This window comes from Podarcis bocagei, assembly GCF_964188305.1.
Source record: "Podarcis bocagei genome assembly, chromosome: 3".
NCBI classification, from domain to species: Eukaryota; Metazoa; Chordata; class Lepidosauria; order Squamata; family Lacertidae; genus Podarcis; species Podarcis bocagei.
In genome coordinates, this window is record NC_138127.1 from 22,469,142 (window position 1) to 22,487,220 (window position 18,079).

Genomic DNA, 18,079 nt, shown 5'->3' on the forward strand with positions numbered 1-18,079 from the left:
TTGCAGTTTGATGGGACAGAGTGGCAGGCAGGGCAAGAGCTGTCAGGATATGAAGCCATCTTAGGATGCTGCCCATCTTGGGGCACTTCCTTTTGAAGAAAGCTGAAGTAGGGCAATGGATATGTTGTAGGTAAGGTAAAGGGTAAAGGTAAAGGGACCACTGACCATTAGGTCCAGTCATGACTGACTCTGGGGTTGCGGCGCACATCTCGCTTTATTGGCCAAGTGAGCCGGCATACAGCTTCCGGGTCATGTGGCCAGCATGACTAAGCTGCTTCTGGTGAACCAGAGCAGTGCACGGAAATGCCGTTTACCTTCCCGCCGGAGCGGTACCTATTTATCTACTTGCACTGGTGTGCTTTCGAACTGCTAGGTTGGCAGGAGCAAGGACCAAGCAATGGAAGCTCACCCCATCGCAGGGATTCGAACCGCCGGCCTTCTGATCAGCAAGTCCTAGGCTCTGTGGTTTAACCCACAGCACCACCTGCGTTTCGGTGCTGTAGGTAGGAAGGTGTTAAGTAGTATTCCTCCACCTACACTCACCTTTTGAGCCAACATCTAATTCTGTCTCTAAGGAACCACATTCAGCTAAGCACTGCTGGGGAAGTGGCATGTGCATAACAGTATAAATGCGCCCAGGGATTTGGAAACTGTCTAGCATGAGCTAAGGAGTGGTTCCTATGCCTGGAAAGAGCAGGGGGAAAAGCTAAGTGTGGATAAGCCCTTAAACTACTTATACTCTTGTTTTCCATTATGCAGAGAAAGTTACATATGCTTGCACACTTGTGAAAGCTATTAACTTCCCATGGATTGTGACACTGCCTTCACCCTTCAGCTCTTGACCCAGTCTACAAGCACAGGCCATTATGGGCTCACCTCCCTTCTTGCTTTATCAAAGAAGCAAAACTCAACTTGCCTCCTGTAAAAATAAGGTGAACAGATTTATAGAAAGATTTACTGCTTGCAGAACTTTATTTAGGAACACAAAGGTACATACCCTAATTAGCATGCCCCTGAACTCACAAAGTAAGGAAGGAGGGAGGGAGGGAGAGAGGGAGAAAAGCAGGGCCATCTATTGCAATGCCGAATAACCTTTGAAAATGCTATCTAATCTTCAGACTATTGAAATAACTTCAATTTGTTTGGTGTGGAATAAGGACACATTCAATCATGTGTGCTAGGACCTTTGCAGGACTCTTAGGAAGATTTGCAGATGTAATATAATGAAAACAAGTCCTGTGAAAAACTGCGGCTTAAATCTTCTCAGAAAGGGACCTTTCCACCTCAATTTGCTATTTTCAAATAGATTCAAATTAGATGGTTCATGCAGCACTTATGGTGGGATGCAAGGAGACACAAATGTTCTCCTAGGGAGCCAAATAAATGAGAGCAGACGAACACCGCCACTTTTTCAACTTAGGTTCCCAAGCAGAATTAAATAGGAAGGTTGTTTATTATAGGAAACCAGCCAACCAATGGTTTACTGGTCCAGCAACTGGAATCTCAAAAGCCAATAAGTTCCAGACCTGCCTGCCTTGCAATGCTTTCTCCTGACTCTGATTATCTTGTACATGTCATCTGCCCAGCCAACAGGACAATGCTTCTGATTTCAAGGTGAGTCAGATGAGGACAGGAGAGACCCATGCTCATATCCCCAGACACAAAGTTCAATGAGTGACTTTAGCCCCCACTTCTCTCATAGGCTAGCCTGCCTTACAGGTTGTTGTGCAGATGAAATAGGGAAGGAAACCCATGCATGCTTCCCTAAGATTTTGGAGGAAGGGTGGGATGAAAATGCAGTTTGTAATCCTAATTTCAGCAAAAAATGATAATAATGATAGTTATGATGATGAAGCTATTAAGGTAATGGAAGTCTCCCATTCATCTAACGAGGGATAAATAATCTGCAATGTATTTACCAAACTAAATAAAGCAAAATACTGGCCAGAGTGAAGTGATTTTGCCAATGGCTTTTCATTAAGTCCTTTCAAAACAAAGCAACAGAGGATGATGATCTACAACAATATAATATGCAAAGACAATACACCTGAGAAAAAGCAAACTTGCTATGTTAGCGGAGGAGGTGGGCTGTTAATGGTTTTTTTTCCACCAACTCAAATGAGTAGCCAGAGGATTTGAAGTCATTTTGACTGGTCAGGCTGTAAAATGTCAAAATATGTGTGACCTGAAGATCATGATTTATTTATTTTTAAAAGCCTTCTATTCGCAAGTTTTCATTGCCTTGCAATAAAATAATTAAAATCTCCCACAATATCAAGAAGTGATTGAAATAAATGAAAAACAGTTACAGTACAATCCTGGAGTCACTAAATGAATAACCACCTTTCGTCAGATTTGTTGACCTACAGAACTAAGTGGGTGTATAATAAATGTAAACACAATTTTTTCAGGACACCCTTTCAGTAGCCTGAAAAAGACCCTCAAACAACTCACACTGGAGAACATGGGCTCCCAAATCCATGTTTGATGTTTGTTGAGCATGTTTGTAGGGGTGAGGAAAAGGGTGATAACCAAGGAGAATCAGTAAACAACCCAACCAATATTTCCCACTGTATTTATCATAATGGTGGGCATTTTGCTAGTTTTTGCATAAATCTGTTACCAAAAGTGACCTTGAGAGTCCCATTGTATCAAACTGAAAATCACACCAGATTGTCTTCATTATGCATGACACATTGCAGGCCCAGGTGCAGCAGAACATAACAGGGAAAGTGTTGTAAAATGGAAGGGGGAAATTAGAGGTAGAAATTTACATAGCAACAGATTATTAAATCTACATAAATAAACCATATGGAGGTGCACCATCTATAATTCTATCAGTTCAAACCGAATGTGCATGTCTGAGGAAAGGGGCAGGAGAGAGGTTGGGCAAGGAGTGATATACCACAGAAGGAACTCTGCAAAGACCTCATAGTGCTTAATAGCTGGAGGATCTAAGAGGCTAGAGCCTTTGAGACAAAAGGCAAAGTAGCTAAAAGTAGCAACCTGCAAGGAGGAACTTGAGGGGGAAATGAGCTGTGGAACCAAGAAAAAAAAACCCAAAGAACTCAAATAGTGTTGCAAGGTGCTGAATCCAGGCCCACAACACAGAAATTGTACCAGTTATGGCTTCATCAGTCAATCAGCATTGTGACCTGACATCTCTAAAAAGATAACATAGCCCAAGAAAGAATGCATGATGAGAAGGGAGGGGCAGTTGCCTAAATTTTATGTATGGATTTGCAACTAAGCAACCAATTTCTTTGACTGCAGGCTTTTAACAGTGAAACAAACTTCCACACATTGTTGCTACTGAGACTCATGGGAGCAAGATGGCAAAGCACTGCACTTAAACGTAACGCACATAAGTGATACCCCACTCCCCGTCTCATTGACACCCCCAGAAAAGCACCAAAATGACTTTCTATTGCAGAAAGGAGCAAAATATAAAGATATGCGAGACAGGGAAAGCGAAAAGGCGTGTTGTATGTTGCACTTCATTTAGGCAGGCAGGCTCTGAACTTCAGAGCCAACGGTACACAGCAACCACTTTACGAAAGCAGAATTTGCAGGTAGCTCCAAGCCACATTCAACATTAATTTCAGCAGCAGAGCATTCATTTCCTCTCAAGGCTGCCTGCGTTAAACACAAACGAAGCCTCTTTATTGAACCAGAATAGATCAACACACCATATCCTGCAAGCCAGACAGAAAGGAGAATTATCACTCCAAAGGGTCGTTAATAAAGAAGTGAATTATCTTTAGAACATATTCATAGTTTAGCATCATCCCTCTGTTCTGTGAGTAAATATACCCTAATGCATCTTTTGAAAAGTGATGTCTCCCTGCGCTGCTCTGTTGCACTATTTATAATCACGCCTTCTTCCTGTGGTGCATTCTCGAAATGGCCCTCAACAAGCACCGAGTCACTTAAGAGTCTGACTTATTTATGGCTCTGGAGCTCTAACGAGAACAGGAACAGACATTTCATTCTTGTAATTTGAATGATCAGCAATTTAACAACATCCTGGAGGTCAAGTTCTCCCCTGGTTTTCTGCACAGGTATGCCTGCCACCAACCTTCTTTCCCCCTCTTGTTGAATGTGACTGGCATCTCTCGCACGAGTGACCTGAAACTATTAGCTCCACAGGTACCTTTCTGCAGCATGTCCATTCTCTCTGCGTGGAAGACTGTGGCCTCGACTGCACTGGGTGGCCTTGGGAGCGCGGGAGCGATAGCGAGATGATCATCCTCGGCCTTACATCGGTAAACTGCATTTAATGACCTTCAGATTTCTTCAGCTCTATTCTTCAATTCTTCAATTTATTTTAAAAAGAAAAGAAAATCACTCAACTCCACTCATTCCCATTATGTAGAAAACATAGAAACAGCAACTGGCAATCTCCACAACTGTATTAATTAATTAACTAATTGATCTAATCATCAGTGTAGGCTGAAGGCAAGGCACCACATGCAAACAGACGCAGAATGAAGGCAGTTATGCCTTTTCCAGACATCCTTGGAAAACACAGAACTGCAGGTCAGCTTCTTACCCTAACCACACAATCCTACTCAATAATCTTCTCTGGGTTCAAGAGAATTTACTTCCAGGTTGCATTGTGCACAGGGCCTTAGCTTTCTTGAGTACAGTGGTACCTCGGGTTAAGTACTTAATTCGTTCCGGAGGTCCGTTCTTAACTTGAAACTGTTCTTAACCTGAGGTACCACTTTAGCTAATGGGGCCTCCTGCTGCCGCCACACCGCCGGAGCACAATTTCTGTTCTCATCCTGAAGCAAAGTTCTTAACCTGAAGCACTATTTCTGGGTTAGTGGAGTCTGTAACCTGAAGCGTATGTAACCTGAAGCTTATGTAACCCAAGGTACCACTGTACAGAATACACATGCACCACACCAGGAGTAGCCAATGTGGTGCTGCCCTCTGGATGTTGTAGACTAGCATAATCTCTGACCACTGACCATGCTGATAGGGGCTGATGGGAATTGTAGTCCAACAGCATATGGAGGGCACTATGTTGGCTACCCTGGTCTACACTGATGGGCAGCGGTTTTCAGGCAGGAGTCTTCCAGCCCTGCCTGAGCTGGAATTGCACTTGGTACAGTTTGCATGCAGAACGTGTCCTTTACCACTAGCCTATGGTCCTTTCCCAACAACAGCAATGGCTGCACAATTGTACCAACAAGTAACAAATATGATTATAATGTGTGAGTCTTTCAAACATGCTCTCTCTCTCCCTGTGACTATATAAAGGGGAAATCAAATTTCTCGTGTACCTTCCTGGCATAGGATTTAAGTAATTTAAAGGCTTCCTTTAGAAGAGGTCTAAATCTTCTAGAAGGCTTGGCAAAGCTAGGTGTCCAATTAGCTGAGACACAGACACAGCAGTGAGGAAATGTCTCTTTTTAAAAAAGAGAAAGCGACCACTCAACTTTGGTAGTTCTTTGTTGATGAAAAATGAATGTGATACTCATTGTAAATGGATTCAGATTGAGTTAAATAACCCCCTATTACTCTAGAAAGATAGCTGAGCTTTTAAAAAAGAGCAGTTGCCTAACTTAATAAAATAAAAGATAGCAGGAGCAGACTGGACAGTAATTAATTAAATTACAAGCTATTGCTCAGGTAACCATCTGGGATGAATCCAACAGAGCTAACACCATGTATCAGTATCTTAGCAACTGACAATATGAATAAGTCTGTGTTTTGCAGTTAAAAGCCCTTACTTATAGTATGGTGTTACCAAAGTGATCCGCCTTGCTGTCATTTTAATTCTGCCCCTAAACAGCTTAACTTCTAAAGTTTTTATGTGATTATGACTGCGCCAAGCAAGGGCTTGTGCATGCACAGCAGAGGGAATAAGCAATGGTGTGCACTGGCTATCCTCATGGGATTACCTTTGGAAGCTGTGAGGATTTGGGATATATGCAAATGACTTACATTTCACCCAATTCCTTTTGCACAGGTGTGCTATTTGGGCATTTAAGAGCTTTGGCAAGACCAAAGTATCATTCAAAGAAGGACCATCCCTACCGGGACTGTAATGAATAGTCGTTCGTGTTGGTAAATGTTGAGATGCCAGCACCAAGGGTTTGCCCACAAAGCTTCAGTAGTAAGCCTTGAAAATGACATCATCCTCTTAGATTTCCTCTTCAATTCTGTACACAGTGCCCAAATGTGCTGTGGTAGGAATGCTTAAAATCCTCAAGCTCATTCCCCTTTTCTTTAGATCGCTCTCCTTTTGTTCTATGTAACTCATCCCATAAGGAAACAGAGTTATTTCCCTTCTTCATGAGACCTCACTAGGAACTTCCTATCCCTACCTCCTATAGCCAGGGGATCCTTACCTATTCCCTGTATTTGCTATTGTATTCAGTTTTAGTAAAAAACAGAGGGAGCAGATACATACACATAGCTTTATAGTCTTCTTTTCTATGCAATGTTATTTTTCGCCGATTAGGAAGGTTCAGGGAGCACCAACCTTTGATTCCCCGTAACAACCCTTTATAGAAACAAAAAGCAGCCCACAGCCTGGTTTTGCAGATGAGTGGCAAGGTGTGCTCAAGGAGGAAAAGGAGACTACACAGAAGCTGAATGAATTGTTTGCAATTGTCTTCAACAGCAGAGGATATAGGGTAGATTCCCAGAGCTTGAATGAATGTTTGCAGCAGGGGAGCCAGAGGAACTGAGGCACAGAGTGGTGATGAGATACAAAGTCCTAAGCCTAATAGACAGAATAAAATATGACAAATCACCAACCTTGAATGGCATCCACCATGAGAGTTCTCAAAGAACTGAAATGTGAAATTGTTGATCTAGCAAAAATATGTAACTAGTCCCAAAGATACTGGAATATTGGAAAGTGGCCAACATAATACCATTTTTTTTTTAAAGGGAGTCAAGGCAGTGGGGGAGGGAGATACTGTTTGGTCACCTGCCTTTATGGTGATGTCATTCGATTGAGAGGTGGGTGGCCCTCCCACCAGTCAAAATGGCCTGTGGTGTGCTGGGGAGCCCCAGACCCAGGCTCCCAGCCAGATCATGTCCTCCACTCATCGTCTATAACAGTAAAATGGGAGGGACAATCTAAACTTGCATGAGCACAACAACAGCAAAGCACAATTAATTAAGAAAAAATGAATACTTTCATAACAATTAACACAGAAACTAGTGCTAAACCATATTCTGCTAGATTTTTGGATGCGGCTTTTACATTGAGAGAAAGCTCAAATAAACTGTGGAGATTAGGGAAATGAAATAAACTGTTGTCTGAATGCAGCCTTACTCTCAGATACTCCCACTGAGTTCAGGGGGACTTTATCCCAGGTTAAGTAGGTATAGAATTGCAGTCTCAAAATTGCCACGAATCCCACCCCTCCCCCAGGTCTGTTATGAATGCACCATTAGTTACGCAATGTTCCAAAAGTATATATTGAGTCTTTGTGGTATCTTAAAACTTTGCTGGCAGATGATATAACTTTTAATATATTTATAACAGGAATTGAAATATGCAAGGGAGAGTTCTAGCACAAGTCTACAAAGGCATAATCGTTTTAATGCACGATACAAAGCTGCTTTTTGCAACAAAACAGACAATCACTGGGTGGGTGTTAAATGATGAGCGCAGGATGGCATTAGGATGAAAGCAAGGCGTTTTGTTCTCTCAGACATGTCACTTTCTCAGAGAAATCCAAGTTAGAATTTTACTTTAGCGGATAAGAGCAATGCGGCATGTCACTTAATTGTTCCCAGCTTTTACCTGTAGACATATCCTCCCTCTCTTAGTGTGGCTCAGCCATTTGTGCTGGGGGTTCCAGCACTCCCCCTGCTCCTATTTATGTACAATTTAAAATCTGCCCTTAACACAGGAACAACCCCTTCTTCTTTGGAACCATAGAATGGTTCATTGTAGCATTCTGCAGCTCATGGGAGGCAAAGAAGTGCTTTCTATCAGTTGAATGAATAACAAGCAACATTTGCTACCTAGGATGATCAGCGGCTGATGTGAAATGCAGAAAATTGCTCACATAGAAGATGCAACGAGAGTCATAATAAAAGTTCGTGAGTGGGAAAATAAGTTTGCAAGATGGAATTATAAAACAACCTTCATTTTGAGCAAATTATAAGGAGCAGACATTTCTCTTCTGCTTCTACCCATGATATCCCTATGCACATATCTTACTCATGTATGCAGAATTGGTGACAAAAATATGATTGTTAGTTTAGGTGCGATTCCTGTATTTGTTGGTGCATGGGGGAAAATATATAATATAGTATGGAAAATTCCCTGGATGCCAAGATCCAGGTTTGGGGCAAATACTCTTTGGTGAGAGAACCCCAACAGAGATTTAAAATCACAAAATGTGCAGCAAAGTAAAGTGAGGAAATATAGGCTGTTAGGCCTTTAAAATATGCCATTCCATAGTTCCTCTCTTCCCCTAGCACGGAAAAGACCACACATTGGGCAACTTAAAAATGGTTTACATTACTTACAAACGTCCCAATGGTTGGATTCATGTGCTTCCGAAAGTTGCAAAGGCAGTAAAACATGGCTTAGTTACAAATTGATGAAAGTGCCTAAATTTTTGGTATAGGAACTCAAGAGTGGCTTGTGAGAGCCGTGCAGTCTGAGCTGGAGCAATCAATCAAACCTCTTGACAAACTGAGCTTCTCAGGTAGACTGAGGGAACAAGGTGAGGGGAAGCGGGCATAAATATGCTGGGCAGGACTGCTTACTCTATGGTATTAACTACTTAATTAAACTTACATGTGTAGATTATGGAAGTTTATCCAGAAGGGAATGTAGCCCCTCAACTAAAAAGGTGCACCACCCCTTTGTTTGTTTGTTAAATTTGTATACCGCCCTATACCTACAGGGACCTTTATTTGGCATGCATTACTCTGTACAACACCATGTAGAATAATGCCATTATTCTAAAATGATAACTATTCCCACTCCACCCCCCCAAAAAAAATGCTTGCAAGAGGTTTATGTGTTAACCTACATTGATTTTAAAGAATCTGGGGCTCTCCATATATATGTTTTGGACTGTTTGGTTGGGGCTGATGAGAGTTGTAGTCCAAGCCCCTTGGAGGGCACCAGGTTGGGGATGCCTTGCCTACATCCAATTCCTAATGCCAGGGGAGCTAAAACAAATCCACCATAGTAGAAAACTAAAATTTGATGGATTATTTCCCTTGACAGTGACCTCTAGTGAGAACTGAGGCTCACTGTACTTCGTACATGCCAACATATCCAAAGAACAGAAACTGGGGTTGCTTGATCCAGACTGCAAAAAGGACTCCAATACCATTTAAAACTGAGGGACAGGGAGTGGCAACAGGGGAGATAGGACTTGGTAATATTCCTTCTTCTGTATGGCTCTTAAATGCATAGGAGCCTTCTCTAGGACTGGCACAAAAAAGCCAAACAGAAATGCCACCACAGTCTGAATGACCTGTGTTTCAAAGCCACATGTCAGAATAACACAGATGAGGAGCGCACACCTGTTTTAAATCTTAATCAGATGTGCCAAGTCAAAATAACGGGCTGTTTGAAAGAGGAAATGGCCTCGGTTTCAAATCCCATTGTCATCTGCTTCTGCCACTGGGCAGAATGAATAGCAGGCAAGAGAGGCAACCGCATCAGGCCTTGCTAAGAGATGCTGTTACTGCCAATAAACCATCTGCTATGTAACCAAATAACTTATCAACATTTAGATAGATTCCAATTACAATGCAGGCAACAGTACTGTACTGTGGAGAGTGAAGAGTCAATCATCATAGCAGGGATCATCAACCTTCCAGAGGCAACAAAGAAAAGCCTCAGCTCCTTCCCCCAACTACAATTCACAGGGTAAACCATAACATTTAACTGATTGAAAACAGATGCAGCTATAGATACATCTAAGCCTGAACACAGAGCAAAACTATGGCTTTCCAAAACTTTGTGCTGTGAGCTTGAGAACTGCTAGTGTGGTGTGGAAAATAAATTAGTTTTGAAAATGAAGAAGTTTATTTTGTTGGATTCTCCCTAATAATAATGATGATGATGATGATGATGATGATGCCTACAGAGGAGGCTGTCCACTGTCTCTCTCATCTCTTTATAATTCACTGCTCTGCCTTTCCTCCTTCCAATCAGTGTCTGCTGAGGGCGAGTAATTTTGTCGCATCTCTGCATCAGGCTGGATCACTCCATCACTCCCAATGCAGAGAGACAGCAGAATTAACTACCTTCAGTGGAGGCGCACCCACAATAGTGACTCACGCAGAATCAAAGAGGAGCAAGGACTGCCAGTCAGCCCAGAGAATATTAAACTGTTTCATCTTCTATCAGATGAATTGTGGCAGCTGTTTTGCAGTTAAAACACTTAACTGACTCTGTGCGGGAGGAGGGGGGGGGAACCTTCTTCCTCCTTGCCACTCCTTGGTCCTCTCTAGGAACATGCAACAGGAGATCTCTTTATTCCACAAACCAAATCTCTAACTAGAAAATAGTGTGGGAAGGAGCCATTTTAAATAATCTTCTATGGCTTAGTTCAGAAACCATAGCTTGGCAGGAACTGGCAAGTGTGCTAGTGGGTTCCCAGAGAGGAGAGCACAGCCACTGTTGCTCCTCCCATGTTCCTCCTGGTGCCACACTTCCTAAAACAACGTCATAGCTTGGCTTCACGGATCATCGAAACCCAAGCTCCATCGTTCGTCTGCTCTAGGCAAATCACAAGCCATAAACCAAGAACAGACCTTGGTTACAGATTGTGGCATGTCTGGAGCAAAACAAACCACAAATCAAGCTTCCTAGAACAGTGGTCGCAATCTCGTCTCCAGGAATCTGCATGTTCACGCTAAGCCGTAGTCTGGCTTATGATTGTGTGCAAACCAGGTCTATATTTCCCTAGCTTTAATTAAAGTTGGTCCAGCATGCCATCTTCCTATTCTTTCTTGTGGGCTCCCTAAAAGACACTCTTAGCTACAACTTGATGCAGCTTTGCAAATGGAATATAGCCACTGACATACATGAATCAGACAGCAATCAGACATGTGCATCCAGGAAAAACCAATAAGCTTTTTGCAAACCATTCATACATATTAAGAAAATACATTTCTATAGCCACCTTCTGACAAGGTTTTTAAGAGCGGAAGTTACATGTGAAGCAGTAACTTTGCCAAGTATCGGTTTGAGGGAATTTCATACTGACTTTATTACCAAGGCTTCCAAGCAAACCAGCGCTGCAAGGACATTGCTTCAGGCATTCAACAGCACAAGACTGTTTGTGAAGGTCATTCTGGAACCCAGGGTCCCAGTACCATATCCAGAGGATAGCTGACCACACTGTACACAAAGCGAGGAGGGAGGGGAGCATAACATGCATCCCAGGAGTTAGAAGGTGCTTTTCCTCCGTCCCCTTTCAAAATCTCTGCATGTACTGCACAGTGTGTCATTCCCATCTGGCAAATGGGCCTTTGGAAAAGCAGACTACGCTGAAGCACCCAACATCAGAACTGGGAGAGGGCGCTAGATGTTATCTGGCAGAAAAGCTGAAGCAATACAACCATTCCCTGCTATTTAATTTGTCTAGACGTGTCGTAAAGCTCCCTTAATTATCATCCACATTCTGGCTAAAAGTTACCCCCAATCCAGCATCGCACAAGAGTAGTTCGGCCAGTTTTGTCTAGTACTGTATCTAATATTAAGTTGTTCCACGTTTGTCTTTTGTGTCCCATATGAGAATAGAGAGACAAGATAAAGCATAAGGGGACGGGGTGACATTTACTTCAGAGCATGCACCCATCTAGCTAGAGCTCCTAAAAATCTGTGTTTTATTGTGACCTGGCTGCAATGCATTGTATTACTCAACTGCAGAAAGCTTCTTTTATTAAGCTGTTTTTCACATCAGGTTCCCTAGGATGTTTTGTGCAATTCTGCACTACTCCAGGTGAAAAGGGGAATCAGTTTTAAAACCATCTTTAGTTTGTCATACAGCATTGTGAGTTTACAGTGCTTCTTGTCCAGCTTCCCTTCCTTTTCAGGGCACTCAAAGCCACTCAATAGGGTGATAGAATGAAGTTTTTGATACATTAGGCCCCGAAGAAAGTAGGGCGGCAGCATTTTCCAGAGGTGCCCTGCCAGCTGAATGGCAGCTGGGGCCACTTGCTTGTTCATCTCAAGAGAAAGGTTTGGGTACAATATTAATACTAGATAAGGAATCTCTCCTGTACGACCAATCTTCTGCTTAAGCTTTCCTTTTATAGGCAAAGTAAAATGGAAACCATCTGAGCCAAGGTGTTAAAAAACACACACTACTAACACAGCGGTTGCAGAACTTGCTGTCCCTGGCAACAATTGTTCAGCTTCCTTCAGCTGTAAAATGGAATAAAGACATGTACCACAAGCTTCTTTATATATTATATAAAGAAATGTATTATATAAAGGAGGATGGGAAAACACTTCTACTCTTGAAGGGTTGTCTGTTCATTAAAATAAATAAAAATGCCTTGAGTTAGACACTCTCTGCAATACAATTTACTGACCACAGAGGCTGTTGATAATCCACAGACCCCTGAAATGCTCTAAGATAGACCATACTACCCAGCAAACAGCCCTGGTTTATCAAATCCACCGACCACCTCAGGACCACCTCCTTTCCTGTTTTCTCCCACATCATATAGAAATGATGTGATATATGGAAGTATACAAGCTTGTACAGAAGCGATATATAAAAGGTGGTTATGCAGAAACATGTATACAAATATATCCTTAACGAGTTAACCTTTTCCCAACTGCTGCGTAAGGACAACAGTTTTATTTAAAAGCCTGTAAGTATATGTTTGGAATTGCCCTCACACTATAGATAAATACAACAGCATCTCTCCCCCCGCCCCCCATGTCCTTATTTGAGTTCCTAAGAAATGTATATAATAAAAACGAATACTCAAACAGTTGCTGCCTAAACAGAGACTTCCAAGGGAAAGCATGCTTTTAACAAATGCTATTGTGATTGGCTATGGTTAAAAATGAGGTGGCCGCTCAAAATTATACATAAGGCTTAACTTTTGTTAAGCCACACATTTAAAAGTTTCTTTCCATCGTTTGGTTCCTACCTGCTCTGCTGGAGGGAAAATGTTCTCCATGTTGTAGATGCCTCAGTCTCTGGCCCCTAATCTCCCACAGAGCAGCTGTGCTGGTTTCTATCTCTGGTTCCTAATCGGAGGCAGGTGGCGGCAACCCTAATGAGGGCTGGTAGGGAGGAAGGGGAAAAAGTGGGACTTCCAGGTCACAAAAACAAAACCTTCTTCCTGTTAAAAGGGGGAGGGAGGCAAAGGGGGAGATGACCTCCTTCCTATCTCTGAGCCAGAAGATTGAAAGGACTGTGATCTGGCAGCCTACCTCTTCATGAATTTCAACTGCATGAGACATTATTCCTCTCTCATCTCCTTCACCTGGGGTCCAGGTAGAAACTCTACCTTCTGTTTTTTCAGCTTGTAGCACAACAGGCTGCATGGACATGGAGAAGGGCAGGGTTTGGGAAGTTCTGTGTTCAGTACTATGATCCAAGCCACCCCTTGTTGTACAGCCATGCTGTGAGATCCTGGCACGCATCCCAGAGCAAGATTTGAACCCAAGCCTCCCATGTCAGACCCAAATGTATTAGTCATTAGGCCACATGTTACCATTGATGCTTAGCTTATGGGGAGAGCCCACAGGCTTCGACCAGCCTTTGCAGCCAGAAAAAATGGACGCTTGTCGTGAGCCTGTCCACACACATCCCCAGCAGAGAGAGGGGTTGCTTGGTTTCAACACTGTGTTCAAAAACCAGTGTCTAGGTTTTTGCCCTGTTCCCCAGCTCTGAAGTGGAGAGGGGCCTGGTGCTAGCCCTGTTGCATTGAGCCTCAGAGATGCTGCGAGGCCTTGCTTTCCAAGTGACTTGGTGTTGCACCACATTCCCAAAATATGGAGGCAGGAAGAGGATCTCTCTGGTGTTTCCCTCTCCAGCTTAAAGCATATACTTGCAAAGGGTCAGCTGATGAGGGTACTTGTAGATCTTTGATTTGGGCCATTGCAGTGCAGGTGTTGCCCTATTAAGAATGAGGCGAGTTATCAGCAAAAACATTCTTGAACTGATAGCTCAAGAGTGCACATATTTATTTACAGCCAGATAGTTGCTTTGTATCCGCATTTTTGCAGGAGGAGAGTGAATCTGATTTCCTGCTGGACCTTGAACTGTGTTACAGAGCAAGGAAGTTGTCTACATTTCCTTAAACTGCAATGGCTTATGAACATAACCAATTCTCTTAATGGTTAAGTTGCACTGATGTTAAAACGGTCCTGACTATGTATGTTTATATAAGTGAATTCCGGCTGTGACTAACTTGCCTGCTTTGTCATGAGCAGGCTTGCCCTGAAAGTGTTTTGAGGCCTCAAAAGCAGAATTCTGATTTTAATGAGCATAATACATGAGATTGAACCCTCCCCTCCCCATCTGCATCGGTATTGCATTAAATACCACCTTGTTGGTGCAAAACAGAGTTCACCAGATAACAAGACTCCCAAGCTTATGCAAATCACATTCAGCTGCACGCTACGTTGCCAAAGAGTAGACCAGTTCGCACAACTCTTTTGTCATGGTGAAATGTGTCCACTGGTGATGTTCAAGTCACATTATTGCCTCATCCTGCACCCTGCTCAAACCCTGAGACACTCATAACATGTTTAGAAAATTTGTGAGGTACACCTATGCGCTGATACAAATCAGTCCTCAGTCATGACTCCCTCATTTAATGTGATGAACCTAAGCTGTTCCAGTTTGCGGTATCAGTGTTGCTAAGCAACACTCTCTACCTACTCAGTATTGCCTTTTTAATTTTTATTTTATTTAGAAGAGGCAGAATTTTTTGCCACACTTGTGCTTCAAAATCCTTGCAAGATCAGAATAAAATAGTGTTATGTCTAGGGGGTTCGTGGGGTTTTGGAGTGGTATTTTGTATATTGCAGATACCATCCCTTTGCCATGCCCCTTTGTTGTTAGGAAGAGGTTTTTGAAGGTTGTCAGGGGCCTAGTTGCTGCTGGTTTTACTACTGGGTTGTTTAAGAGGGCATGTTTCTATGTTGGGGATTCCCCATCCTCCCTCTGAGGAGGGGAGGTGCAGATATTTGGGGCTTATTCTTGGGTTTTTTTGTGTGTGAGATGAATAAGTGTATTTTTTTCTGCCATTTTCAGAGTTGGGTTGGGGGGGTCCAGATTGGGAGGGTTTGGAATAGGTAGGTTAGTTTTGGGAGGGTGATCATTTTGATCATGGCTATTTTGTATGAGAGAGTGAAGTTCGTGTTGTTCCATCTCTTTAGGTCCTTGTTAATTTGCCACCACATGGGGTTGTAGTTGTGGAGGTATAATTTATTGAGGTTTCTGGTTCTTTGTATCCATAGGTATCTGAACTTGGTGTGGCAAAGTTTTATCTTGGTGTCGTTAGCTAGTTCTTTTTGGGTGTGAGGAGGGGTGTTGAAGTTTCTGACTTTGCAAAATTTACCTGTAGGCCCATTACCATTGCAAATGTGTTGAGTTCTCTGATTAGGGAGGTTGCTGTGTTTATGGTGTCTGGTGTTGTGACCATTAGGTCATCTGCAAAGAGCCCTAATTTTGAGGTTTTGCCTTTTATTTCCACTCCCTTGACATCTGTGGCTGCTCAGATTCAGATTGCTAAAGGTTCTAGTACTCCAAAACCCCACAACGTAATCAAAAACGTAATCCCCTAGACGTAATCAAAAAACAATGGGAAGATGACATAGGATATGAGATCCACTCAGTGGACCAGAATGTGGTCTAACACCCCCCCCCCCAATCCATATCAATGAGAAGGAGAGAACTCACTCTGAAACTCATCTACAGGTGGTACCTAACACCAAGGAAATTAGCACTAATACGCCCAGGAACCACACCAAAATGCTGGAGAGGGTGCACCTTCACAGGCACATACATACACATGTGGTGGGAATGCCCCAAAATCCAATTATTTTGGATAACAGCCATATAAGAAATATTTAAAATAACTAAGCAAGTATTAGAAATCACCCCAGAACTGGCCCTACTAAACATATTCAGAATAAAATAGTGTTCCACTGAAGGGCTTGAACAGCCAAATGCCAGCCGAGTCCAAAAGATAGTAACATTTGTCCATATATTTTGTTTGAATATTGAACGTGTACAAAATCTGGGGCAGGTTACATACCCAGGTCTAGTTCATACATAGCATTTCCCCCATACGGACATGAATTCCATCATAGGTGAACATTGTACTGGTGTCTATGAGCCACAATAGACATGATGTGGCAGATCTAGTTCATTTATCTCTGACAATTAAGAAAATGATGATGATTCAGATCATGGAGGGCCCAAATCTGATTAGGCATGTGCTGCTGGGACAGGAGGAACCAATTCTACCCCACCCCAAATCCCCACTCCTCTCTCTCTCTCTCTCTCTCTCTCTCTCTCTCTCTCTCCCTTATTAAAATCTGATATTTGCTTCATAGGCAACTAACAGGTTTGATGAAAAAGCAATTTGAACAAGGAAGGTAGAACACTGGGAAAGAATCCTCATCACCAAAGTTCCAGTCCAACTTGCCCCCGGCTCCAAATACATGGATGCTCTAAGTGTCTGTGTCTATATATAGCTATGTCTATAGATCTAGATATATCTATTACAGGTGCATGAGATCCTAAGCACGGGTATCCAGTCCCATGCCATATCTAGTCAAGCCCCATATGTTCTCACAATTACAGATGTTCAAACCCACAACACGCAGCCGTTTCCAAACACATCCTGTAGCAGCAGCAACTGCTCATCATTTTTCCTTTTTGTACACAGCATACTTATTCCTTTTTCTGTGGAGATTGTGTTACACACACACATTCACATGCCAGGTATGATCTAGCCCATAGTCCTATATACTGTGATTTGCTTTGAATACAGATTTTCATCTTAGTGTTTTCTTTTTCTTTTTTTCTTTTTTTGGCCAAGTGACTGGAGGGGAAGAATTAAAACCAGTGTTAGTGGGAAGCCAGAGAAAGAGTGGGAATATTAATGTTCTAATTACAAGAGAAGAATTTAATATGCTCAGTGAAGCCTGTCTGCAGCAAATCAGTCCTTGGGAGGGGAATAAAGAGTGGCTGCAGTAACCTGAGATATTTCTCCGTGCCTCTCTTCTCTCAGTGGTTGTGTTGTGGTGTGTTTTTTTCTGTGGAAGAAATCATTTGTAGGAAAGGAGGTATTTCAATTATAAGGTGCTATTCTTAATGAAGAAAAGGTGGTCTTGCTGGGAAGGGCTAAGGGTTGGAAGGCTTGGGAAATCATCTTTCAAAAACTCTCCTGGGCAAATGCAATTGAAATGGACACATACTTTATTCCCACAGCATGTTTAGAAGGCATGTGGTGCATTAACAGGTATAACCAGTGCATAAACAAGAGATGGGAACCTTGTGTAACGCAAGCTGCCTTGAGTTCCATGCAATAGTATTCAGATATTAGTGAAATTAAAATACAAAAAGGGGGGTGCATATCCCTCCCCCAAAGGATGGTTCATGCACCTTTGGCATCTAATTCTGAGACTATAACAATTTTTTCTAATGATCCTGGAGTACTGACTAATTAGTTGGAGGCTCAGTGTCAGCATTTGAGTTGTTAGGGCCCACATGCCACACAATGACTCACAAAGGCTAATAGTGGCATCCCATGTCTCTGTGTATTTTTCCCCCCTGAGCTTTTAAACTTTTCCATGACCTACAGCTGAGAAGAGAAAGGGTTGAGCTGGGTAGCTACAGACTTCAACCTCTTCATTTACCCACCATATCTCTAGGTCCCCTTCTTGACATAGCAATGATGGTTCTCACAGGCACTGTGTAAAAAACAAAGATGGTAGCAGCTGTCCAACTTAGAACCTCTTCTTTCGTTGGTGCCCAAATAAGTTGTTTTTTAAAAAATTCTGGTGCCTGTAGTGGTGGTCATAGCTGTCAACCGTCCCTTATTTGGCGGGAAACTCCCTTATCCCAGCGCCGTGTCCTGTGCTGAC

The 18,079-nt window shown here is 42.6% G+C and overlaps 1 long non-coding RNA gene across 1 annotated transcript in view; it reads right to left on the minus strand.

The window, feature by feature from the left end:
• Positions 1 to 18,079, minus strand: part of LOC308583163 — a 102,961-nt gene that overhangs the window by 73,114 nt on the left and 11,768 nt on the right. The window contains exons 2-3 of the long non-coding RNA XR_014006100.1: positions 13,120 to 13,255; positions 4,154 to 4,315 (exon numbers count right to left, since the gene is read on the minus strand). This is a non-coding gene — a long non-coding RNA (uncharacterized lncRNA). The remainder of the gene's footprint in view (positions 1 to 4,153; positions 4,316 to 13,119; positions 13,256 to 18,079) is intronic.